The sequence below is a fragment of the Pongo pygmaeus genome, chromosome X, assembly GCF_028885625.2.
Source record: "Pongo pygmaeus isolate AG05252 chromosome X, NHGRI_mPonPyg2-v2.0_pri, whole genome shotgun sequence".
NCBI classification, from domain to species: Eukaryota; Metazoa; Chordata; class Mammalia; order Primates; family Hominidae; genus Pongo; species Pongo pygmaeus.
This window is the reverse complement of record NC_072396.2, coordinates 155201885-155228229: the sequence shown is the minus strand read 5'-3', so window position 1 is coordinate 155228229 and position 26345 is coordinate 155201885. Positions and strand designations below refer to the sequence as shown.

At 49.5% G+C, this 26345-nt stretch overlaps 1 protein-coding gene across 15 annotated transcripts in view; it reads right to left on the bottom strand.

Moving 5' to 3' along the window:
* The window catches only part of MAMLD1 (mastermind like domain containing 1), a 140556-nt gene extending 122804 nt beyond the window's left edge, over positions 1-17752 (bottom strand). For 7 of the 15 annotated variants that reach the window (XM_054471579.2, XM_054471578.2, XM_054471584.2 and 4 more), the window contains exons 1-2: positions 17612-17752; positions 16325-16394 (exon numbers count right to left, since the gene is read on the bottom strand). The gene's annotated coding sequence lies outside the window, so the exon portion shown is untranslated. Of the gene's footprint in view, positions 1-15680; positions 15947-16324; positions 16395-17091; positions 17293-17611 lie in introns of those variants that run through there. The other 8 variants (XM_063660691.1, XM_063660689.1, XM_063660692.1 and 5 more) reach the window with 3 other exon arrangements.
* Positions 17753-26345: the final 8593 nt, after the last annotated feature.

Sequence of the window (26345 nt, the reverse complement as noted above, 5' to 3'; positions counted from 1 at the left end):
CTTTGCTGTTGTATTGGAATTTGGAGGTATCAGTGTGAACTCATGGTTTATGGGTAAGTAGGTAGGCAGGTAGATAGATAGAAGAGAAATAGATATTACCAAAATAATAAATAAAAAGGAATAGATATAGATGTGAGTTAATTATTTTCCTAGCTTTGTGGACTGAGAGGGTTTAGTAACAATGACACATCTGTAGAAATGCGCATGCTTTTAGTACCCAGATCTTAGTTTCTAAATACCATTCTTCACTAAAAGAAGTTAAGATTCCATGGGAAAATGGCTGATTTTAAGGCTAAGGCAGGGAAAGCACAAGATGAGCCTGGAGCAGATGTGCCAGAAATTAAGGGCGTGCTCAGAGGATGATTAGGGGCATGTCAGAAAGACATAGTAACTAGTTTGAAGGAGTTCCCACTGGCCAAACCTCAGACAATTTGAGCATCAAAATAAATAATGATAGGAAAGGATTATAACTCAAAGTAAAAATGCACAAGTCCACCTAATATAAATAAAAGCATAAGTAAATAAATGGGAGTGAAAGAAAAGTTCTTTCTTATAGTAGAAAGTCAACTAATAAATGTAGAATGGATGATGGAATCAGAAATTCATTATTTGGCAACCAGCATAATAATCTTGCCTCAGGCACAGACCATCAATAAATGCTAAACTAGTGAGTGAAAGTTTGAGGTGTAGTAGGATACTAACAGCCTCAAAATATATTTATTTCCCCAAGATACTCATTAATTGCAAGGGGAAGAAATAGGAACTGGACAGTGGAGATATCTGGCAGACATCACCTTAACCAAGTGATCAAAGTGATAATCACCAGGAATAGGATGAATGGAACTAACATCGTGGACCTCCTGATATGATACACTGATGGACAACATCACTTCTGTGGTATTTCTGCCAATAGTACATAACCCTGATCTAACTATGAGGAAACATCAGGCAACAAACTCAAACTGAGGGACTTTATGCAAAATAACTGGCATGTACTCTTCAGAAACGTCAATGCTACAAAACACTAAGACAGATTGAAGAACTATTCAACATTAAAGGACACTAAAGAGACATAATGACTGAATGCACTGCATGATCCTGGATTTTCTTTTGCTATAAAGGACATTATTAGGACAATTGGCAAAATCTGAATAAAGCCTTTAGATTAAAGTCTTTAGATAGATTAGTACCACTATTAGCTTCCTGATTTTGATCAATATGTGCTTATGCAGGAGAACGTTTTAGGAAATGTTAGGAAATATATATTGCGGTATTTGGAGATAAAAGAGCATCATACCTACAATTTGTTCTCATAAAGTTCAGAATAACATTGTGTGTGTGTGTGTGTGTGTGTGTGTGTGTGTGTGTGTGTGTGAGGGGGTGGTAGATAAAACATAGAATGTGGTAAAATGTCAACATTTGGGGAATCGAGTGAAAGGTATTTAAACACTATTTGTATTATTCTTGCAAATATTCTGAGAGTCCGAATTTACGTCAAGTGAAAAATTAAATTAAAAAAACGGTTAGAAGTGATCAATTAATCTCCTAGGGAGAAGGTATTGAGATCAAAGATTAAAGACCTGAGGGGAAACCATTAGAAAATGCTCACAGCTGATGGGTGAGTTTCTAAGAAGCAGCAGGACAGGAGTCTCCAGGCACAGTGGGCATTCAAAAAAGGATAACTGCTGTTTTCATAAATTTCAGAAAGTACTAGTTCATCTCAGAGATATACACCTCCTAACTCCTTCAGAAACATCACTAAATATTGCTTCTAGAAAGGATTTAAAGGTCATGTACTATACTGGTCAAGTCACATCTTCCAAATATAACAATCTAACATAATAAGAGGAAAATTCCACAAAGCCCCTTTAGGTCAGCCTCCTCATTGTAGCAGTGGGAACCGTGAGGCCCAGAGAGGGGAACGGACCTGCCCAAGGTCGCACAGCAAGGCAGTAGAGCTGGGCCAGGCACCAGGGTGCCTCCCTCCCAGGCCAAGGCCTCTCTGACTCTGCACCTCCATATGGTCTGGCTTCAGGCCAGAGGAGTGGATGGCTGGGAACTAGACAAGAGGTAGCTGGGCTGGAGCTGAGAGATACAGTCCCAAAGTTGGTGGCTGTTCGGGAATGAGTGGGGCGCATTTTGTGAACATCCCATAAGCTATAAGTGGCCAACACATTTATGTGATTAAAAATACAAAATAAGGCTGAATACGCTGGGTGCGAACAGTTGAGAAAATAAAAGCTTCTTTTAGACAAGACAAACTGTTACTCACTACAAAAATAAGGGTGGGGTGGCTTGGGATTGTTTTTTTTTTTTCCATAATGAAAATTAGCAAATATGAAGTCAAACCTAAAACAGCCCATCTGTTTGAAATAAAATAAATCCAAATAAAAAGCCCCTAAGGACCACCCCCCGATATTCAAAAAATCTGTTTTATTTTAAATTAGGCATTGCTACAAGACCAAAAAGATGAAATATTTACTGTTAACAGAGAACCCTTGGATGTTGGGGGCAGGGGTGGAGAACAAAAATTCCTTTCTGATAAGCTAGTATCTGATAGCTAGAAATCAGAATCACTCAGCCCTATATTCTGCTGACTGCAGGTCCCATATGGAGTTGAGGGTCTGGAGGCTTCTTCTGTAAGATCCTGGGAAGTGCGGTGTGGGGCAAGCAGTGGGTTGCAAGCTGGGCCTCCTGGGTCCTGGACCACCTCAGCTCCTAGCAGCTTGCCAGGGAAGCCTGGGCAAGCATGATATTTTTCTTTAGCTGCAGCATCCTCATGCATAAAACAAGGGTCTCTAAAGGAATTTTTTTCTATTATTTGGTCCTACATAAATACATTTCAACTCTTTGTCTTTAGCTAAAACTTCTAAAACTGTTATCACTTATATAACAGTCACAGTCCCCACCTACCCAAACAAAAATACAACCCCATGCTTTCAAGTCTCTGGTAATTTCAAAAAGAACAAATTATTACTTATCCTTTTCAAATATTTTAAGTAACTTAGAGTTTAACTTGCTACTGGAGAATTAAGAAATGCCAGAGCTGGAGGAGCCCTTTGGATGCCCCTACACCATTCCTTCATTGTACAGATGGAGAAAATGATGCCCAGTCTGAGGAAATAGCTTGCCCCAAGTGCCATGGCTAGTTGGTATCAAAGCTGAAGCCAGACCATATGCTGGTGGCCCTCAGGTGGGTATTCTTCCCACTGTAGCACCAGGGACTCCTCCCAGACTCAGAAAGCTGGTCTGAAACAGTGAATCTTCCAAAGGGCAACCACCCACTGCCAAACTTTCCAATTTACAAACGACTCTCATTTTGTTTGATGACGTGATGGACCCAAAATTCCTAGGTGGCATCTGCTTTCAACTGACTTGCACGATTCCTCTCCCTCCAGATTAATAATGAAATTAAGGGTGAGATGCTCTGGCCAAGGATGGGAATGGGAGCCACTCTGCGTAGTGACCCTGTACTAAGCACTCATTTTCAACATGATCTCCGCTTAACTACCCGTGGCAAATCGGGTTGGTTTAACAAAAGAAAGAATGGGTAGGGAGACACCTCAATCTGTTTGCAAGGCAATTCAAAGCAAAAACAGTTCTCTCTTTCTAAAGGAGAGGGAGAGCCCAAGCTCCTAGCAACACATTTCTTTCCAAAAGGTTCCTAAAATCCACATGGGGTGGGGGAAGGGACTAAAAAGCTCTGCAAATGTGTGGCTGCCTCCACTTTGGAACTGCATAGCAACAGGCTGAGCAAGGCCAGGATCTCCCTCTGAGGGTTCAAAGGGCTTTCCAAACGTGCTATTTACTTTCTAGGGCTGACTTTGAGGACCTGAGCATTCATTAGGGCCAGGTTAATATGAGGATGGGCTTGTGTTTCTAGGAGAATTGAAAATACACTATTGTGAGGAGCCAGACAGAGAATTTGGAAGGTGCACAGGATCAACAAGGGCCAAGGAAATGTCTTCATGACTTGTCATGAGACCTAGGGCCAGCACCTGCTCCTCTCTGGGCCTCAGTTTCCCCATCTTTGATATACGAGCCCTCGTGGCCTTGCCATGAGAAGACTTTCCACACTTCCAGGGTGAGATAGGGAAGGTTGTGGAAGCCTATCTGAATGGAGTCCAGCCATCCTCTTCCCTCCTAAGCAGACCCCCCACACACAAGCAGGCCCAACCTGAGGCTCCTCTCCAAAAGGACACGACCCCACTTCCTCAGGATGGGGCCCTGGACAGATCCTGGGGTGAGACTACTTCCCAGTTTTCATGAGGGTCTGGCTAGGCCTTTTCAGTGACTATGAGAGAGACACACAGGATCCACTTTACCTTCTCATGCCCGGTGTGACCGTACTGAAATGTGAAAAACCAAACAACTATCTGCCTCCTCAGATCCCATTTTCTCACTTCTGCAGCAGGCAAATGTGGAACCTCCTCAAGGCACGGGACTGGCTACACACATCCTTGACCCATTCTGGAACTGCCGAGGGCTGGGTAATTGGGATCTCAAACTGTCTAGATCCTGGACACACTGCATGCTCTTTGAGGTCCCTCCCAAGCCAGAGTCTCTTTAATGCCAGTTTGCCTGGGCGTAACTTATGCAGTATCAAAGAAAGGGACAAAATGACTTTTCAAGTCAAAAGAAGCCTGATTTTCTTTTGTTAAATTTCTCACATCAAATGGAAATGCAAAATAAATAGTAAACACTGACACTAAAGAGAGCAACCCATGAGTGTGCCCTGAGCCTGATATTTACAAGACCATCTCACCAACACCATCTCTTTTGAATCTCCCACAATGCTCCAAACTTGGTGGAACTGACATTCTGATATTTCCATCTGACAACTGAGGGCACTGAGACTTGGCAAGTTCACAGACTTGCCTAAAATCCCACAGTTGGTCAATGTCTCCTGCCGAAAGCTCATATTGAGACTTTCTTAACCTGTGACAAAAGATCCCTGAGAGAACCATGAGTGGGCTTAAGGCCTAGTAGTACCCTAAGTTAGATGCAACATTGCATGTTATTTTTCAATTTCTAGGGAGAAGACCCAGAGCTTTCATCAGATTCACAAAGAAGTCTGTGATCCCTAACAGGCAAACAGCCACCCCTGCTTCAGAGGATAGGGAGTCATTTTTGTTATGATTTGAGGTTCAAGACACCAATTGGGGTTAGCTTCCCTGAGGGCAAGCTCAGAAAAACCTTGGCAACCAGGTAGTTCTCTAACTCATAAATAGGATCAGCTTTATGCCAGGCATGGGACCATTTGGTGGGGTGGAGGGTGGGGTGTGGATTAGAGGGCTTCCCTAAGCCCTGAACACCTCCTTACCTGTGCCCTAAACAGCAGATTCTCTCCAAGGCATGGTAACTCTTGCATGTTTTAATTCAAGTTAGAGGCTCCAGATTCTCCAGAGGAAGGGAATCCCACTAAGGTACAGCGGGCTGAGGATGACATCTTTCTAGGTAAGGTGGAGAGGGGGTATGAGAAGCAGGAGGCAGGTCTAGAAACCGGTAAGGAAAACGTGGGGGTACTGAACCTACACTCGATTTGCTCGGGATTTGGCAGCCAAAGGCATGGCTGAAAAGGCCAGTGAGCCTGTCCCCAGCCATATGCAGAATAGGGCTTCAGACCTAACCTTTGCTATCTTGGCAAAGTTGTACTCCTGAGAGAGGATGAGTGTGTGAGTGTGTCTGTGTGTGTGTACGTGTGTGTGTGTGTGTGAGAGAGAGAGAGACAGAAAGAGAGAGAGAGAGAGAGAGCTCTTCACAACCGCCTGAGAAAGGAGATGAGAACTCAAATGGCTAACCTGGTCATCTCTCAAATCCCACAAATCAGCTTCAGTGGACCCAAATTAGGCAACCAACAATGCTGCTAAGTCTCCCCAACCACGGCCTGAGAATGCAGTCTTCTCAAGCACCCAGAATGGGGAACGGGCCTCCCACTCTGGGATCCACTGCTGCTGTTTGGGAAGGTGGGAATAAAAGAGATATGTAGGACAGCCAAAGGGCTGTTACTCTTGGGGATTGCTGGTGCGGGACGCCCAGGAAGAGCAGGCAGGAGGAGGGAGAAAAGCCTGCCTGGAGAATCCCCATTAACTTCATCTTGTGATTTCATTGTCACAGCCACTCAGAACAGGTTTGGCCCCAGGGGCAGGCTCTTGGGAGCCTCCGATTTGGTAATGTGCTCACCTCGTGCTGTGGGACAAGACCTCACCACGAGCCCTATTAGTGGGTGAGAAAGGACTCCCTGGCTGCCCTATTGCACAGGGCATCAGTCATACTCCAAAACTAACACCTCAGCCATGTGCTCGGGTGTTACCTTTGTGTCCGGTGCTCCCCTAGTGAGATTAGTGCAGTGACACTCCTTGATATATTCAGGGCTCATTTTGAGAACTGTCATGGCACCTAACATGATAATGCTCTTTACCCCATGGCTGGGGGATCACTAGAAACAACCAGATTGTTCACTTTAACTCGAATGTCAGCACAATTATTTTAAGACCAAGTGTGTCAGGTTTGACTCCATATTCCGGAAATTAATTTTAGAGTGGCAGGGAAATAAAATGGCATACTTCTTTGAGCTTTGTTACAACATGTTCGTGCAGCAAACTGCGAAGAAAATGTAGTAATTAGAGGTTAAATTAATCCTTGACAGACAAGCGGCTTAGAAATGCTGTGCCCTCCTCCCGAAGCCTAGCATAAAGCATGCCAGTCTTTCAGAATTAGACACGCAAACCATGTGACATTGGCAACTGCACCAAAACTACTGTCCCACTTAAAATTCTGAGGCTGGTGCTGGAACTTCCAGAGGCAGATATTAACACTGAGATCTCATTAAGAGCCAAACCCAAACAACCTCCCACCATTGCCAGAGGAGCCCACCCAGCCAAGCCCTCCACAGGGCTGGCTGCCTGACTCTCTGACAGCAACTCAAAAACGAGACACACACTCCCTTCTAATTCTTAATTTACAATCTCCATTCTCCAGCTACTTCCAGACTTCGAGTTCAGATTCTAATATGCCCCTTTGCTGTCCTAACAATGCTGAGCAAAGCACACGTTGATACAGGGCAGATTATATTACACCACAGTTACAAGCGCTCCCCCTCCATTGGCTGCATTTCTTTTTACCACATTTGCTCTGCCTCAAAAGGAAAGCCTGTCTGCCCACACATGGGTGCAAAATGGATGTTCTACACTCCACTGAGAACTGGAGACCAGGGTTCTGTCAACTTTGGGCTCCCTTTACTATGGCCCCATAGGAAAGTCAGACGCTTCTCTGGGCCTCAGTTTCCTCTTCTGTAAAATCATGGGGTTTTACTCTTCCAGCTGTAAGATTCTCCATCTTTCAGCATCTGAGTTTGCAGGTGAGGTGGTGTACCTGTGCTAACTATGTACAGGTACAATGGTCAACCGACTAGCAGAGCCACACAAAGGAAGGCAGAGCTGGGTCCTGTCTTCCTCCTCCCTACTCTGTCACAGCATGCTGCCGAAGCTGAGAGTGGAATTTCGGATTCAAATGCAGGAAAAAATGGAAATGCATTACTTGTGGGGTGAGGGTGGAGCTGGGACAATTGGACCAAGAACTTGGAATTCCTCAATATGTTCAGAATTACTTGACTTTGTTTTTGTCCTGTCTTTATGCTCCAAAGACCCACACTTTCCTCTCACAGGTGAACACAAGCTGGGGCCACCAGGCCCTTTTGACCTGGATGCCATTAACTAGCTCAGGTGCTGTGGCCTCCAATGATCTCTTCCAAAATCAGCAGAAAACTGTCCCTGTGGTCTAGTGTCTAGGTACTCGCACAGGTAGAAGAAAGGGGAAAAAATCAATGGCTGGCCTGCTAGGCCCTCTTCCAACAAGATGATATCACCTGGTCCACTCCAGCCTTCTCTGAACCTCAGGGAACAATTCTCAGCCTTAAGAAAATGGCATTTCCCAAAATCCACTTACTGGTTATTTACTTGGCAGAATAAGCAGCAGGGCACATGGGAGGGTAAGGTAGCTTACCCCACCCACCCACCAAGGAAATGGGGGTCTGGGAGGCTCCAACTGGGCTGTGCAGAAAGGGGCACTGGCTGTGTCGGGGTCAGAGGGCAGCCGGGCAGGACTGAGTTGCCATGGTCGGTGGGGGGTCCTCCTCCAGGAGTAGAAAGAGCCCACCCTCTTGCAGGCTGAGGAAGGGAGGGAGTAGTCTGAAGCTGGGGCCTCAGGGAGGCCCAGGATAGCCAATCTGGGCAGGGAAAGCTCTCCTAAACTTTGCAAAGAGCTTTTTGCTTCTTGCTCCTAAACCCTCCTTAGGCCCCGTCTCTGGAAGCCTTTACTCTGGGAGCTCAGTGCCTACAGCCAGGGAGGCCCGTTGCTATTCCCTCCCCTGGGGGGAATATTTTTGAACTGTTTCATATCTGATTGCTTTGGATGTTATAAAGACGTCAGATTTTAGGAGAAAACTCGAGGTTTGAAGGAAACCAGGGAGGCTCTGTGAAGGGGAGAAAGAAAGCAACCAGAGTGGGGGGGTGGAGGCAGGGAAATGAGGTAACCCAACTCTTTTGCTTCTGTCTCCTCCTCTGGAAGAAAATGCTCTTGGGGCTTCAGCAGCCCTGGGCTGGTAATTTGGGAGCAGGACCCCACAGGACTATGCACCTCCAATCTTGGCATGTAAATATCCTATAACACAAGCTACTGTTTCTTACCTCCATGGAGAACCCCCTGACTAACTGTCCTGACAGCTCCATGGGGCTTTTTCTTCTTCCTTTGACACCTTTACAGACTAAAGAACGACAATGACACAACAAAAATAAGAAGTAATAAGTATTTGCAACACAGTCTCTTCAGGTTCATTCAGATTTATGAAATTTTCCTCCTCGAAGTACTGAAGATGTTTAAGGACCCAATGCCTACAAAACCAGGCCGGTTCCAATAGAGCTTTGCAATGCTTTTTTCCTGCCATACAGTTGACTGGTGCTGCCTAGGTTACCCCTCGGTGGCGTTGTGAGAGGTGTATGATGGGAATCGGTTTATTGTGCTGATCCATAGTAACCGGCTCCTGTTCCTCCATCATTTATCTCCCTCCCCAGTGACATCTGGGTTGGTCTATTCACACTCTCAGCATTCTATCTGCTCCAACAAACACTCAGCCTTTTCTGCTTGGATAAGGAGTTTTTTAGTTACATCCATTATATGTGTATCAACATTTATGGCAGCAAGATAATTGCCAAAGAACTCAGAGGATAAAGAATCCTTCTTCATAACGTTCACCCCTGCCCCTTTAAAAAATCAATATTAACATCAAGTAGGACAGCAGCAGGTTCTTACATGGCTGCTGTATCCTCAAAGTTGGAAATGTGATTAAAAAAAAAAACAGCTGGATTAGGAAGAAAAGAAAAGGTTCAACAATGGGTTCAGAACCCACACCCCAGTGGTGCACGTGTGTGCGGATGGAAGGCCTTTTTGTCTTTGAAACCTTTGCTAAATAACTGCAAAGCAGCAAATCTGCTCTACATTAGATGAGTCCTTTGGAAATATGCCAGTCTACTCTAAAGAGTTTAGATCCCGTTATCTGTACACCAACCCAATGATTAGGAGGCCTGCCATCAATAGGAATACTGGACAAGAGAATTTTTGGGTTGATTTCTGATGTCCGCTGTCTCTGATTTGGGTTAGAAGTTCACACTTGCAAAAGACACAAAAAGGTGAACACTTCACACTTTTGTATTGTTTTGATTGCCCTTCTGCCATTTTTTTACTCCTCCTTTTTATCCTTGCCCTCCAAAATATCAGCCCCTTTTTATTATCTGTCTAGCTGTTTCCCAATGACAAGGTTGAACTTGATGTTTCACTTTCCCAGAAAATGACTATTTCATTCACAAACCATAGTGTTTTAGAACTGGAAGGGACTCAGACTCAGAGGTCATGGGATTGGGGGAGAGAAAGGATGGACTTGGCCAAGATCACTCTGCTAATCAGTGGGCAGAACTTTCTAGAACACAAGTTTCCCAGCTCCTAGGATAATGATCTGTGCAATGCACTGTTGCAGAAAAAAAAAAAATCAGAATCTTAAAAAAAAAAAGGGTTTATTCAATGCCATCCCCATCAAGCTACCAATGACTTTCTTCACAGAATTGGAAAAAACTACTTTAAAGTTCATATGGAACCAAAAAAGAGCCTGCATTGCCAAGACAATCCTAAGCCAAAAGAACAAAGCTGGAGGCATCATGCTACCTGACTTCAAACTATACTACAAGGCCACAGTAACCAAAACAGCATGGTACTGGTACCAAAGCAGAGATATAGACCAATGGAATCGAACAAGACCCTCAGAAATAATACCACACATCTACAACCATCTGATCTTCGACAAACCTGAGAAAAACAAGAAATGGGGAAAGGATTCCCTATTTAATAAAAGGTGCTGGGAAAACTGGCTAGCCATATGTAGAAAGCTGAAACTGGATCCCTTCCTTATACCTTAGACAAAAATTAATTCAAGATGGATTAAAGACTTAAATGTTAGACCTAAAAGCATAAAAACCCCAGAAGAAAACTTAGGCAATGCCATTCAGGACATAGGCATGGGCAAGGACTTCATGTCTAAAACACCAAAAGCAATGGCAACAAAAGCCAAAATTGACAAATGGGATCTAATTAAACTAAAGAGCTTCTGCACAGCAAAAGAAACTACCATCAGAGTGAACAGACAACCTACAGAATGGGAGAAAATTTTTGCAATCTACTCATCTGACAAAGGGCTAATATCCAGAATCTACAAAGAACTCGAACAAATTTACAAGAAAAAAAACAAACAACCCCATCAAAAAGTGGGCGAAGGATATGAACAGACACTCCTCAAAAGAAGAAGACATTTATGCAGTCAACAGACACATGAAAAAATGCTCATCATCACTGGCCATCAGAGAAATGCAAATCAAAACCACAATGAGATACCATCTCACACCAGTTAGAATGGCAATCATTAAAAAGTCAGGAAACAACAGGTGCTGGAGAGGATGTGGAGAAATAGGAACACTTTTATACTGTTGGTGGGACTGTAAACTAGTTCAACCATTGTGGAAGACAGTGTGGAGATTCCTCAAGGATCTAGAACTAGAAATACCATTTGACCCAGCCATCCCATTACTGGGTATATACCCAAAGGATTATAAACCATGCTGCTATAAAGACACATGCACACGTATGTTTATTGCGGCACTATTCACAATAGCAAAGACTTGGAACCAACCCAAATGTCCATCAATGATAGACTAGATTAAGAAAATGTGGCACATATACACCATGGAATACTATGCAGCCATAAAGAAGGATGAGTTCATGTCCTTTGTAGGGACATGGATGAAGCTAGAAACCATTATTCTCAGCAAACTATCACAAGGACAAAAAACCAAACACCACATGTTCTCACTCATAGGTGGGAATTGACAATGAGAACACTTGGACATAGGAAGGGGAACATCACACACTGGGGCCTGTCGTGGGGTGGGGGGAGGGGGAAGGGACAGTATTAGGAGATATACCTAATGTAAATGATGAGTTAATGGGTGCAGCACACCAACATGGCACATGTATACATATGTAACAAACCTGCATGTTGTGCACATGTACCCTAGAACTTAAAGTATAATAATAAAAAAAGGGTTTACTGTATATTGAGGCTCCTTTAAAGAAGAGGCATAGTCCAGCTATTTTCAGAAGAGCCACTTGTCTAAGACCAGTTTATCCCCTTTCATAACCCCAAATAGTAATTGAGTTTCCTAGGGACCATCCATTAACAGGTGCATTTTATGCCTTTAGGTGATCAATTTAAAAGGGAAGAAAATATATTAAACATGCTGGCTAAGCTAAAAAAAATCCCTTTCCTTAGTAAAAAGGATTGACAATAGTGAATCTCCTACCTTAAGATGCAGTGAATCTGTAGCCCCCACCCCCACCCCAGAAACAGGGTATTTCCTGGTGGAGTGTAAAAATTCAATGACGTTCCTATTTCAACCCACACATCTGTGTCACTGTCAGCGTCAGTGGCAGGAAAACAGACGAAGTCACCCTTTGCTAATGATTTCCTAACATGGAATTTCCTTGTATCTCCTAAAGGCTTTCTTCTTCCAACGCCAAACTGTTCCCCACCCCCCACCCCAACACATTGTACTGAAGAAAAACTGAAAATGGTCACAGCCGGAAGAGGATGATTTTTAAGGAGATCTTGTAAGGAAAAGCTTCAGCTCTTTGTGATATTTTTAAAGGGGGAAAGAGGGGAAAGACTGCTAGTTTTTTCCGAAGCTGAACAAAACAGAGAGATTTCCTCCCAGGCATCTGGAAATCTCTCAGCCCCACCTCTTTCTTTCTTTTTTCCTGCCTCTTCTGTCCCAAGTTCCACTTTGAGCAACATTCTTACTTCAGTACTGAAAGAAACACTCACACATCGTAGGCAGGCACCGGGAGAGGGCAGGGCGGCCCCCAGAGCAGGGAGCAGGCATTGGAGAACCACCAAGCACAAAGCAGTATAGGAGCCCATCACTTTTCCCCTCTGGAGAATATCCTATTTAATATGCAAACTGGTCATGAAGTGAAAAGAGGGCTGTTACTTTAAGGGGAAGAAGCTGATTAGCTGCTCTGGCTGGCAGCAAACAGCTGGTCTGTCCGGCAGGTTCAAGGCCATTTCAGCTTCTCTCTTATGGAGGCACCATATGTTCCATCTCGCACATCAGCAGCTTTATTTTCCAATGATCTTGCTCCAGAAGAGAAGCACAAAGGGGGGAGGAGAAGGCAGAACCAGTAGTTTACCCTTTGATTACTTTCTTGTGGTTTTAGATGCAGTTGGGGTGTGCGTATGCGCGCAGTTGGGATGTGTGTATGCGCGTTGGGGGTGTTAACGCTTCATCTTCTACTCCAAAGACCAGAGAACAAATGTTTGGCCAGCACTTATCAATAACCTCCAGAGATGGGAGGGGAGGGGAGTAGGAGAAAGATATGCAAAAAGGCACAAATAAAACGTCGACATCAGATTAAATGGAAGTAGGAGGGGCGGAGGCGGCAAGAGAGCGGGTGGAATCTGACTTCGCTTGGGAGACCCACCAGCCTGAGCTTGGGCCCCGCCCACTTTCCTTATTTGTCACTTTTTTCTTTGCAGTATTCCCTTCCCGAACAAACTCCATGAGAGACACCGACCACTTTGGGGCACAGGGCGGAGCAGGCCAACAGAATGGCGAAAGGTTACTTCTAACATTACGTTTGACATTCCTCAGTGCAAGCCCGGGTTCTCGAAAGTTTTAGGGGGGCAGTTATAAGGGACAAGGACCCGCTAAATCGTCAATCCAACTAAAGCTGGCAGCTTTAGTGTCAGGCGCTGGGTTAGGTGCAGAGGCAGCAGGCCGGCGCGCGGTCCAGAGTAGCACGCTCATCCTCACTGCCCGCCTAGGCTACACGAACCCCGGAGGTGGCGGCTCCCACTGCCTCCGCGCCTCCAAACAAAGGGCGCTCCGAGAGTTTGAGCCCTTGTGTGTGGCGGGGCGGAGGGTGTGGCAGGAGGGCGCGGGAAGAAATGAGGCGTGTAGCCAGACGCGGGTGGCCTAAGCCTCCGAGCTGCCGCCTCCGTCTTAGCCACCGGCGGGCGCGACAGCTGCCCTGAGCTCTGGCGGCGAGGGGCGCCCGCTGCAAAGCGAAACCAAGGAAAGGGCGCCCCCTATGCCCGAGCCCGGCGAGCGCATCGGCGAGTCGCGTCTGCCCACCCCGCGGAGCGCTTGCAGCCTAGGGCCTCTGCGCGCGCCCGCCAGCTCGCAGTGCAGTCCACTGGGCCGTCCCGGCCGCCGGGATTTAGGGTGTCCAGGGCTGGCAGGCCCGGCGTGCAGCGAGGGCCGGGGCTGGGGCTCCGTGCGCCTTCGTGGGTTCCCACAGAGGGTCCTCGAAACACAGCCCCCTCCCCCATCGCCTACACTTGCCCTCCTGTCCCGAGCGTCTCGAAACCACTTGGAGACAGCCGCCCCCGCCCCCTGCCTCTGCGTCCCTTTTCCCCTTCCCTCTCTCCAGCCTCCTGGGAAACAAAGGGGCTTTTTATAAAGCGGATTGTTGGCGGCGGCGGCGGCGGCGGGGGTGGGAGGGAGGGGGGATCTATAAAGACAAGAAGAGGTGGGAGGGAGGGAAGGAAAGAAGCTGCGCGGCCTCCAGGGGCCCAGAGCTGCGGTGGCGGCCGGGAAGCCCCGGCGGGCGCACGGTCGACCCCGCCCGGCCGGTGGGCACGCGGGCGGCAACCCACGCCTGCCAAGAGCTGGGCCGCGCCGCTGCGATGTCGCTCGCCGGCTCACCGCAACCGGGGAACACAATTCCCCAGCCGCGGGCCGGGGCCGCTGGGGGCGGCGCAATTCCCGCGGTGGTCTACCCCGGGAGACCCAGGCCCTCTCCCTAGCCAACTCTTTCAAAATTGCTTGGTCTCAGGGAGACTTTGCGCCTTTGTTCCAGCGCAGCCGCCTCTAGTAAGCTCGGCTCGCTCGCCCTCGCAGACAATGTCCCGGAGCCGGCCTCGGTTTGCTTACCCGTGAACAGCACGTTCACCGTGGGGACCGCGCCCCCGGGGGGCACCGTGCTGCCAAACAACAACGACAAGCCACCCCAGCAAAAGGAGCCCCTTCTCCCCACGTCCCCCAGCCACGCTGTGCTCCCTCTCGCTCACACACACCCACACTCGGGGTGCCCAGGTCAGCCGCACCCAGCTGCAGGAGCGCGGCGGGAGTGAATGCCCCAGCCCGAGGCGCGTGTTTGCACAGGTTCCGATGGCTTCAGGGCCGAGCTTTCTGGCAGGCTAATCCTATTAGTGTCTGCTCAGTCCGAATTTAATCACGGATCAGAATCAGACGACATCTCCAGCTTTCCAGGAGGCTTCGGACACACTGCATTGGGACGGAGCCTGGCCAAGCCAACTGGCCGAGAAAAGTATTTGGCGGCGCTTCGGGGGGCTTCCCGCCCGCGCTAGCCGGCGCCGGGCGCCCAGCTCTGTCGTCGCGCGGATGCTGGGGAACCTGAAGCGCGGACTGTGACGCAGGGGTGCCGGGGCTGCTCCGCAGGAACCCAGTCCGGGCTGCCCTGAACACCAGCTCAGCTCCGGGCTGCTCTTCCCAGGAGTTGGCAGGGGAGGGAGTGCAGGGCAGCGGGTTCGGCGCGCACACTCCACACTCTAGCTCAGAGGCGGCAAACAGCGTTGGGGTGGGGGAATCCTTCACCCAGCGCCCACTGCCTACTGGCCTGGGCTCAGGGAGCTGGCATGTGAAGGCACCGTCGCCGGTGACACCCAGGCTGCAAGCGACCCGGGGGTGCTGGGACAGAGTGGGAGCCTCCCGGTAGTCCAGCGTAGCCCGAGGAGCCCGGGCAGCTTGCGCGCTTCTACCTTTCCTCCCCGGTACGTGGCTGCCCCCGCCGGATTTCAGACGCCCGATGGGCGCCGAGCCAAAGGCCGTGGTCTCCGGCGTTTCGAGCTGCGCCCAGCCCAGCCGGGCTGGTTCGAGAAGGGGGCGGCCGCCCGCAGCGCCAGGTGGGCCGTGTGCTCAGAGCAAACTTCAGGGTCTACCGACTCGAAGCACCCCTGGGACCCCGATCCTCAGCGATGGGGACAATAATTGAGGGCTACAAGTGTACCCCGGAACCCCCAGAACAGTCGGACCTCCTGCGCCCGCCCTCAGCCTTACCGTGCTGCAGAGCTCCGGCGGCGGCGGGGGCAGTGTCCGAGGGGCGGGCGGCCGCCGGCGCGGGCAGCCTGGCCTCAGGCGGCCCCCAAGGAACCCAGCCCTGTTGCAGATCACCCCCTGGCTAGCGGCCGGTGCCCCCGAGCCCGCCCGCCGCCGGCCGCTTCAGCTCGCGGCCAAGTTCATGCTGGCGGCGCTGCAGTGGCGGCCTCAATCTGCTCGCTCCATTCCCACCGCCCGGCTCCGCGCCGCGCGCCCGGAAGGTGGAGTTTCGGGGGTTTAAGTTACTGATAGGCATTTCTCACTGCTGTGTCACTCGGGGAGGAGGAGACACGCACGCCGCACACTCACACACCCTCACACTCACGGCGACGAGAGGCTCAGGCCTTAAAGGGGAAGCCGCGCTGCCCTGCCCGCGACCCCGCCAGCCCGAAGCCTGGAAACTCAGGGTTTCCACTCCGGGATGGGGCGGCGGGCAGCCAAAGCGCTGCGGCCGCCCAAGGGGCCTCCCGGGCCCTCCCACCAGTCTTTAGAGGAGAAAGCGGCCGCAGGCTGGCTTCGCTGTTGCTGCCTCATTTCTCCAGTCGGCTCGAACCAGGGCAGCTGGGGAGGGATCGAAGGGGCGGAAGGGGCATCGGTGCACTCACCTTGGCTGCTCCGCACTCAGTGGAGGGTGGTCTGTGCCCCCGGCGTCAGCTGGCTTGCCTAGGCGGTGCGCTGGTGGAAAGAGGCGACAGCAGGGTTACCGGAGCGCCTCCAGCAGACAGAGCCCGCCGGAGGGCCGCAGGCGGGGCCCGGCGCGCTTGGGAAACCCGCACGCCGAAGGTAGACTTTCCGCGTCTGGGGAAAGCGAGCTGGTGAGCCGTGCGTGGCCGGGACACACGAAGAGCGAGCACGGAGAGCCAAAAGCCAGCGGTCATCAGTGACAGGGCGAGAGAGCGCTCAGGACCGAGAGACCAAGAGAGACAGGAGACCGTACGAGACACAGAGAAGGCAGAGACTGAGAGACAGATACCGAGAGAGGCACCGGCGGACATAGAGGTAGAGACACGATGGAGGGAGAGGAGAGGAGAGGAGAGGAGAGGAGAGGAGAGGAGAGGAGAGGAGAGGAGAGGAGAGGAGAGGAGAAGCGAGGAGAGGAGAGGAGAGGAGAAGCGAGGAGAGGAGAGGAGAGGAGAGGAGAGGAGAGGAGAGGAGAGGAGGAAAGAAGGAGAGGAGGAGAGGGACCAGAGAACAAGAGAGCTTGCAAGAGGAATGACAGATCCCCGGAGGACCCTGAAGTGTCACAGAGACGGGAGTCTCATCATAAAGTAGCCTATTCAGCCCCCATCCCCCTTCCCATTTTCACCAGAGCCTGACCCTAGGGCTAGCGGCCAGGCCCTTCTCCTCCCCTCGCCCTGGGAGGGGCACTCACCTGCAGTGGGTGGCTGCTGGGTGGGTAGCGCCAGTCCCTCCGCCCACGCATCCGCTCACCAGCTCGCGCCCTGACTGCCAAACAGACCCGCTGTGCCGGCAGCGGGGACCAGGGCTCTCAGGTGGCAGTTAGTGAACTGCACCCGCTTCATCCCGGCCGAGTGCCCCACTCCCCACTTCCCAGTCTCCCACCCTCAGCGCGGACGCTGTCGGCGTCGCCCGCCAGTACGCTTAGCTCAGAGTCCAGGCTCGCTGGCCAGTCTCCCGTTCCACTGGACCAGGGCACGCGATGCTCCCGCCCAAGCTGGGCTGGATTGGCTCCCTCCGCAGTTATCCCAAGACAGACACCTGCGGCTTCTGCAGGAACATAGGTTCCTTGGGAACTGCCGGGCGGGCCAGCGCGCCCTGTCCACCATCTGCCCTGGCGCCGAGTCCAGCGACTCCCTTCCCACCTATCCCACCTCCCGGGTATTTGGCTGCACCCCTTCTCCAGGATCCCCTCCCCGGGTGCGTTTCCTAACCTGGACTTCTCCAGCCTATGGCAGCTGCAAGGGCTGAGCACAACCCGGGAACGCCGCGTCTGCTCCGACAGCAGCAGCGCTCAGCTCCTGTCCGCACCTCTGAGTAGCAACCTGTCACCAACACATCTGGTCACGCTCAGCGGAGCCGCAGGCCACGAATAAAGGGGTGGGCCTGCCGCCCACTAGGCCCCTCCTTCCCTCCACGCCCACGCTCTCGGCCCTCGGAAAGCTCTGGGGCCACCTCCGAGAACCCAGCGAGATCCCTTCGTGGGCTACGTAGGCGCAGTGAGGCTGGGCGATTGCCTCCTAGCGTTTCACGAAGTTACCTGGAGGAAGAGCGGCGTCTAGGCCCAACCGCGAGGTACATGCAGGGGCTGTGGCTTCGCAGCCCCAGCGCTGCCAGGATGCGCCCAGCCCAACAGGGCGAGGCTGGGGGTACACAGTTCGGCAGGGCAGTTGTGAAGGAATCCGCCTTGTCTGGGTCCAGTCCTGTCTGCTCTGCAAAGGGCAAGCAGCCAGAAGAGGTTATTGCTCTCTGGTGACTGAACCTTACCTTCAAGGCCCTCCAGGGAGAGCTAGAGTCATCTCAGGGTTGCCAGTGCCCGGGTAGAACTGCGAGAGTGCGGGAGTCCCTTGAAGGAAATCTGATTAAACAAAGCTGAATGGGAGATGGCCATGCCTATCACAGAGCATTGGCAGGATACTTTTAAAATTCTATCTGCAACCTCAAAGTGCACTAGCCAAGGAGATGGAAGGTGGGTTTCTGTTCCCAGCACCTCCACTCAACCCTCGGATCACTTGCTCTCATCTTCCTCAGTGGGACAAATGATGCCCATTCCCCTAGAGCATCCTAAGAAGCCTGTAACATCACAGCCACACGTCTGTGAGATGGCTAACTGCCTGCTTGGCACCAGCACCTGGATGGCCACTAGAAATCGCAAACTCCACATAATCTGACTGAACCGAGTTCCTGATCATCTCCCAAGTGTGCGGAGCCCATAGTTGGCTACCTCAGTTCATGGCTACTCCATCCTTCATGTTGCCCAGGCAGAAGGCCCTGGGATCCTCCCTGATTCTTCTCTCTTGCTCACACCTCACAGCCAGTCCAGTAGACAAATCTGCCGTCTGCATCATCAAAATGTATCCACAATGTCAGTCTGCTCATCCATTGCTCCCCCCGGGTACCAGCCAGCAGCCTCTCCCCCCAGGATTACTCCAGTAGCTGCCGCACAGACTGCCCTCATTCCTCCCTCCCTTCAACACTCTGCTTGCAGTCTATTCCCCGATCTCTGTGCCAAACCCCACAGTGACTCCCCATTGCACTCAAAGTAGAACTGAAGTGCTTCTAGTGGCCTCTGGGGCCCTTCAGGCATGTCCCTCTGCTATCTCAATAATGTCATCTTCCCTCCACTCACTGTGCTCCAGCCACACAGACCTCCCAAATCTTCCTCAACACATGGATACATTCCTGCTTTACTTAGGACTTTTGCTTTAGCTGTTCCCTTGGGCTGGAATTCACTTCCCCAAGATATCTATGGGCTGGCTCCCTCATTTCCTTTAGTCTTGACACAAATGTCACCTGGCCACCCTATGTAACATTTCAAAGCCCCACGCCCATCTCTGGCACTTCCTCTCTCCTTCCCAGCTTTGTTTTCTCTTTAGCGCTTACCGCTAGCTGACCTCCTCTATAGGTTAGATCCCAAGAGGGTAGCGGTCAGCGTCTCTTTTGTTCACTGCTGTCTTCCCAGCTCCCAGCACGGTGCCTGGCATGGAGTATCTGTTCAATGAATGTTAGCAGATTCTGCTTTCCTGGAACTTTTCAGGAAACTGTGGTGGCCACTGCACTATACACACCCACTGGAAAAAGGGCCCATAGATGTCATCACATTTGAAGGTGGTTCATGACCTAAACAAGGTTAAGAAGGCTGGAGGGCAGGCAAAGAGCTTTGTGTTAATGACACAAAACCAGCTTTGGGTCATGTCACCAAGGGGCAGTGTGGCACACATGCATTGGTGGCAGTCTTACAGGCAGTCGCAAAGGTACAGAGAGTGATTCCTTCAGTTACTGGTGGAAAGAGGTTTCCTTGTGGTTGTCACCTAGGGTATCCCAAGGTTGATGGACAAATGGGAGAGGAGGCTGGAGACAGAGGCTGGGTGAGGGATTTCTCTTCACTGAGTAGACTGGCTCTGAGAGCCAGGGCCCTTTTTTCACCCAGAATGCAAGACCAAGTCTGGAGCTCAGCAGCACATCTTCCTCCATTAACGTAGAACTAGCCTGTGCTTTACCTGCAGGGTCCGTGTCCCCAGTGAGGTACTGATCATCATCTCCATGTTCTAAATGAGGAAATCAGACACTCAGAGAGGTAGAGGCACGTATCCAGGGGCACACAACCCATGAGTAGTAGAGCAGTAAAGCAATTGGGCCTCAAAGCTTGGGTCATTTCCACTTGCTATGTGGCCACCCATGTTTAGTGTGTGCAGTCCTGGCCTGTGGGTCCAGGCAAGGAAAAGAATACCATGGGGTTTCAAGGAGCTGTCCTTCTCCTAGGGGAACTCCTGGTCCTTTTGCTGAGTGGTTGCTAAACGAAAAGCTGGGCTTAGGCTATTGGGGTCCAGAGATACCATGCCGGGGCTAATATGAGCCCTGTCTTTGCTCTGACCCAAACCTGGAGCTCAATGGATTTGAAAAATAAAATCACCAGTCACCTGTCATTTATAGTCATATTCCTGTGAACAGATGGCAAGTTTTCCCAAGTTCATCTGACAAACGCTGGGACTTAACTTGGCAGCCTCTGGAATTCTGGGTGTGGCCTGTGCAGGTAGGGGCCCATGGGGAACACACATGTTGACTGGAAAGAGGAAACACACATCCAGTGGCTCTATTTCTCATTAATCCCATGCTCGAAAGCCTCCTGCGGCTTTCTACTGCTGACAGCACTAAATCCCAGCATCTCAGCTTGACATGCAAGGCCCTCCATAGTGAGCACTAGTCTCTATGTACTTCTAGATTCTTCTCTTGGTACTTTCACACATGCACCTGGGTCTCCTGCTTGGCTGGACTGCTGACTGGACACCTAACAATTCCTGGTTCTTCCCACTTCTGCCCCTTTGCCCATATATTTCCCATGCCAGCTCTCCTTTCAAAATCTTGCCTGGGTTGAGCACGCTGTATCACGCCTGTAATCCCAGCACTTTGGGAAACCAAGGAAGGAGAATCGTTTGAGCCCAGGAGTTCGAGACCAGCCTGGGCAAGAAAGTGAGATCCCGTCTCTATTTAAAAAAAAAAAAAAATCCTGCCTGGCCTTCAAGGCTCATCTCAAAGGCCTTCTCCTCAATGAAGCTTATCCTGAGTCCCATCACAGCACAGGTGCCCTCCCTCCTTTGGACATCCTCGGCCCTAGCTGTCCTTTTCTGACACCGCAGGCCTTTGTCCTCAGCTCTTCCTTGTTTCACAGTTTAACAGTGACTTTTGGGGTTTCCCCAAAGCCTGCCTGATGGACTCATGGCTAATCCTCAGCTGCAGTGAGTGTGTGTGTTGGGGGGTGTTCAGGGTACCCTCTGGATGGCAGAATATGAATCCAGAGAGAGAAAGTGAGATGATGGATGTGGCCAGCACCTTCTGGCATCCCCCACTTCACCTCTAATGCTCAGAGGCCATTAGCCAATGCCCAACTGGAGGCCACCACGTTCACCTGCTCCCTTGGCTCCCAGCCCCCTACAGCCGTGCCTCACTCAGCCAGGCAGACGCCACACCCCAGTCCCTCAGCAAAGCCAGAGACCCCCTACCCCCCCAGGCTCTTGAGCTCTAGGCTCCTGGGGCATTGGCTCAGGGCTTGTGGACTCCTCATCTGCATAGCGTCCTAGCCCCAGGGAACCTGAGTTCTCTGACCACAGCTTGCTGGAAGCCACAACCAACAGGAACACAGGAATGAGGACGGACAAGTGCCGTTGGGAAGGCCTAGGGTGACGACTACCCCATGCAGAGGAAGTGCAGTGAACTTGATCTGGGAGGCAAAAGGCACTGGTGTACACCCAGATTCTGCTGTCTCCCAGCTGTACAACCTCCTGAGCCTCACAGGTCTCATTTGCAAAATGGAGTCACAGTAGTAACGGCCTTATTGGTGTGTAGTCAGGGTTTTAGTTCTGTCATGGACAGGACCACCCTAGTCAAAGTGTCTACCCCATCAGTCATTAGCCCTCAGAGAAGAGGATGCTATCGTGATTGTTATCCTACATACCCTAAAAGACAAGAGGCAGCCAGCCTTGGACCTAACCAAACGAAAAGTATTCGGACAAAAGCTCAGGTCTTGCATGTACATTCAAAACATCTTGTGATATTGAACACTCTGCAAGCGCTTGATACGTCGGGCAAAAAAAAAAAAAAAAAGATGAGTCTGTGCCAGGTAAGGAAACAGACTGGGGCACTCACAGAGGAAACATCGGCATTTTGCCCCGGTAGGGCAGAGGAGAGCCACTGAGAAACAAGTTGACTTATTTCTTTTTGCTGTGTTCTTGAACAATTTTAATATTCTTGGGGATGTTGAAGAAACACAATAGAAACAAATGGGAAATTGTTAAAATATTGATTGTAATTTCCTGGCGACTTCACTGATTTAAAATACAGGAACCTTTAAGATAAAAAAAAAAAAGGCCTCATTAGCAAGCAAGCAGTTAATTAAGGGCCTGTAGAATCGTTTGCATCGATTTCACCATGAAACCAGAAAACTGTGGCTACAAGTCAATTTTTCCCTCTGTAGCTGCTTACTTACCATGAATGCTGTTTCCAAAATGCCATAGGTAATGCTACCAAAGCCTAGATAAGGATGGGAAATGGTCACTTAAACAGAGATGGATAAACAATTTAGGGAAGTAATGTAAATCCAGATGGCTGCCAGTTTCCCACTTGCACCATGCATAGGACTGAAAGACATTGTCAAAGCTCTTATATAGAAAAAAGTATGCAGATGGCATGCTAATTATTACTCTTCATGCAATGACATTATTTTCCAAGAGAAAAGACACAACTCAGGACCCACATGGGAAGAGGTTCTACCCACTGTTCTAGGACCCTTCAGACCATTTGCAATTTTGTGACTTAAAAAGCGAAAACAACACAACTCTGGCCTATGCCTGTCCTAGCAACCATCTAGGCTGCTGCTGCACCATCACCACAATCATTCTCAAGGTTAATATGACCTAACGCCAGGAAACCAGCTGGGCCCACCATCGGGCAGGCACACTCTCCAGGACGTCTGGAGAAAACCAGACAATGTGCTCCAGGTGACCTGGGTTTGGAAAGCACAATCATATAAGCAATAAAAGCAGCTAAAGCTTGAGGGCACACCTATTATGTGGCAGGCCCTGTGCTTAACATCTATGAGCTCAATGAAGCCTTGTAAAACACATTTCAGGGCTAAGCGAACTGAGGCTCAGAGAGGTTAAGGAATTTTTCTGAGATCACAGTTACTCACTGTGGAACCAAGATTTGGATGTCCTAGGCAGTCTGGAACTGAGTGGCCTCAAGAGTATCCTATTAACATAAAGCTCAGCAGGGAGGAGGGAAGTAACATGTACTTCACACATGGCTAGTTCTGTGCCTGGTGCTTCGCTAGCTGGCTTGCATCACCTTGTGAGAAAGGATGGTTACATTTTCAGAAATCTTGTCAACCTGTTGAGGACATATTGGTAGCCTGCAATTGGCAATAGTGGGGATAGGCACACCACCAAAATGGGCAAATGCTACAAATCAGGGCTGGTTGTTAAATATTTACCAACATACCATTGCACCACAGGTGTTAGAGTCAGACTGCCTGGTTCAACTCCTGGCCCCAGCACTTACTGGGTGGTCTGGGGCAAGTTTCCTAATTTGTGAAATGGAGATAACAATAGTGCCCACCTCATCAGGTTGTTGCAATCATTAATTAATCCATGTAAATTACCTGGCACAGCATAAGTAATCAATTCACATTAGTTGTAAACATAAGTATAGTGCAACTACTACTACTACTACTTATTATTATTATTATCATCTTCATTATTATATTAGGCAGCCATTCACTTTCATCTAGAGTACAGCAACCATGTCCTAACTAGTCTCCTTTCCTCCAGTCTTGTCCTCTCCAATACATTCTCCTGACAGCCACTAGCGTAAATTTCCCATATACAGACCCTTCCTTGCTTAAACTATTTACTTGGCTCCCTCTAACCCTGAGGGCTAAAGTCCCACCTCCTTTGCTTAGGATATGTGGTCTACCTGACCTGCCCCTACTCCAAAATACCAAAATCTGTCATAGTTTGTTAGGGCTGCCATAAAAAAGTGCCACAACCTAGGGGGCTTAAACAACAGACATTTCTTGTCTCACAGTTCTAGAGGACAGAAGTCTGAAATCAAGGTGTGTCAGCAGGGTTTCTTCTGAGAGCTGTGAGGGAAGGATCTGTCTTAGGCCTTTCTCCTTGGCTTTAGATGGCCGTCTTCTCCTTGTGTCTCTTCACATTGTCTTCCTTTAATGCATACCTCTATGTCCAAATTTCTCTCTTTCATAAAGAACACCTGTCATATTGAATTAGGGCCTCATCCTACTCCAGTATAGCTGCATCTTAACTAATTTCATCTGCAATGACCCTATTTCCAAATAAGGTCACATTTTGAGATACTGGAGGTTGAGACTTCAACATACAACTTCAACTTGGTACTTCGAAATACTGGAGGTTGGGACTTCAACATATGAATTTGGTGGGAGGACACAATTCAGCCAGTAACAGTCTGCCCTCTGGCCCCCAAAAGTGCACATTTTTCTCATGCAAAAGACGGTCACTCCATCTCCACACCCCCTAAAGCCTTAGCCCATTCCAGCACCAACTCTCAGTCCATAATCTTATCTAAACATCATTTAAATTAGATATGGGTGAGACTGGGGGTATAACTCATCTTGGAGCAATGTTTCTCTCCATCTGTGTACCTGTGAAACCAGGCAACAAGTTCTCTGCTTCTAAAATGTCATGGTGGGACAGGCATAAGACAGACATTCCCATTCCAAGAAGGAGGAATTGGAAGGGAAAAAGGAGTCATGGATCCTGAGAAAGTCTGAAAACTAGCAGCACAAATTCCATTTGATTCATTTGATTTTAAGGCTTGAGGATAATCCTCTTTGGCTCGATGCTCTGTCCTCTGGGTTTGCCCCCGAGCCTCTACAAAGGTAGCTCATGTGGTGGACAGAGCAAACATGTCATTGTTCTGAAAAACACTGTTCTTTCACACCTCCATGCTGTGTACCCGTTGTTCCCTTCAGGCAGCAGGAGGCCCTCCTTTCCCCTGGTCAGTTGGGGTACTCCTCTGAAGTCATTAAGCCTCAATTGAAGCCTAAGGTCCTTGTTTGTGAGGCCCTCTTTGACTCCCTCCTCCCTGAGGCCCAGGAAACAGAGCTGCCCCATTTGTGAAAAGCACCTCTAGCATCTGAGCTGACTCTATTGCAGCCGTTACTACCTTGGCTTGTAACTGTTGATTTACCCATTTTCTCGGTAGACTACGAACTACTTGATATTAAGCACAAGTTCTCATTTTTGTCATGTCTTTGCAAAATGGGATTGGGCACAGAGCTGGTGTGCAATATATAAATGCCTGTTTCTGGTATATCAAATGCACAGAGGAGCCTTTTCTGAACACCTACTGTGTGCAAAGCATTGGACTTGGGCTGTACACTCTTGGAGAGAGCAGAGGCAAGTACAAACTCTCTCACATTCATCATTAGAGACAACATATGTACCAGACTTGAGAGCTGGAAGGGCCTTAGCAGCAGGTGCTGACGCCTGACTTATTAACTCATTGATTGGATCATTACATCAACTCTGTGAGATATAACATAGTGTAGTGTAAAGGCAAGCAATCAGGAGCCAGCCTGCTTTGAATCCAGGCTTTGCCTCTTACCAGCTCTGTGACCTTGGGCAGCTTACTTAACCCCCTCTGTGTTTTGGTTTCCTTATCTGTAAAATGGGACTAGCAGTGGCACTTACCTCATAGGGTGGCATGAGGATTCAGTCAGTTAACATCTTTCAGATGTTAGCTATTATTCAGATATAGCCAGGGTCTAACTAGGTATCCTGGAACCTGCTGCTGCTCCTGCTGAAAAATGCTTGCTGAGAGGAAAACATGCTTAACTGCTGAGCATCAGGGCTGGGCAAAATAAGTCCTAAGGGCCCCTCCAGTTCTCCTGTGAAGTGCTCCTGTCCTGTATGTGAAATGACTTCAGTGCACCAACAAGCAACAGGTAAGTACAAATAAATATGTGTGTGTGGGAAGAGAGTAGGCCCCTAAAGAGCTAGTGATGCCCCATGTCAGGTGGTGGCAGCCCCATGAACAAGATCCTGGGTTCTTGGTCCCATCCCGCAAGTGGCCCACTGTGGGACCTGGGACAAGCTCTTTTCCCTTTCTGGGCTTGAGTTTCTGGCTCTCTCACAAGCTTGGACCTCCCATTTGTAGCATTTTCCAGGGAGCTCCCCTCACCTGCCCTGGTAGCCAGGAGACCAGTCCTGGACTGTGGGTGGTCGCCAGTTGTGTTGGCACTATAGCTATGCCTCCAGTACCCTGCCTCACAGCCCCATAGCATACCTGCCAGCAAGGAAACCCTGCTCCCTTAAGGACTGAGTGTAGATGCCACTCAGTGAAATGAGAGTAACAAAACCAAAGGAAGGAAGGCAAGGAAGTGGCTTGCTGCTTTTCTCTGTAAAAGCAGGGTGT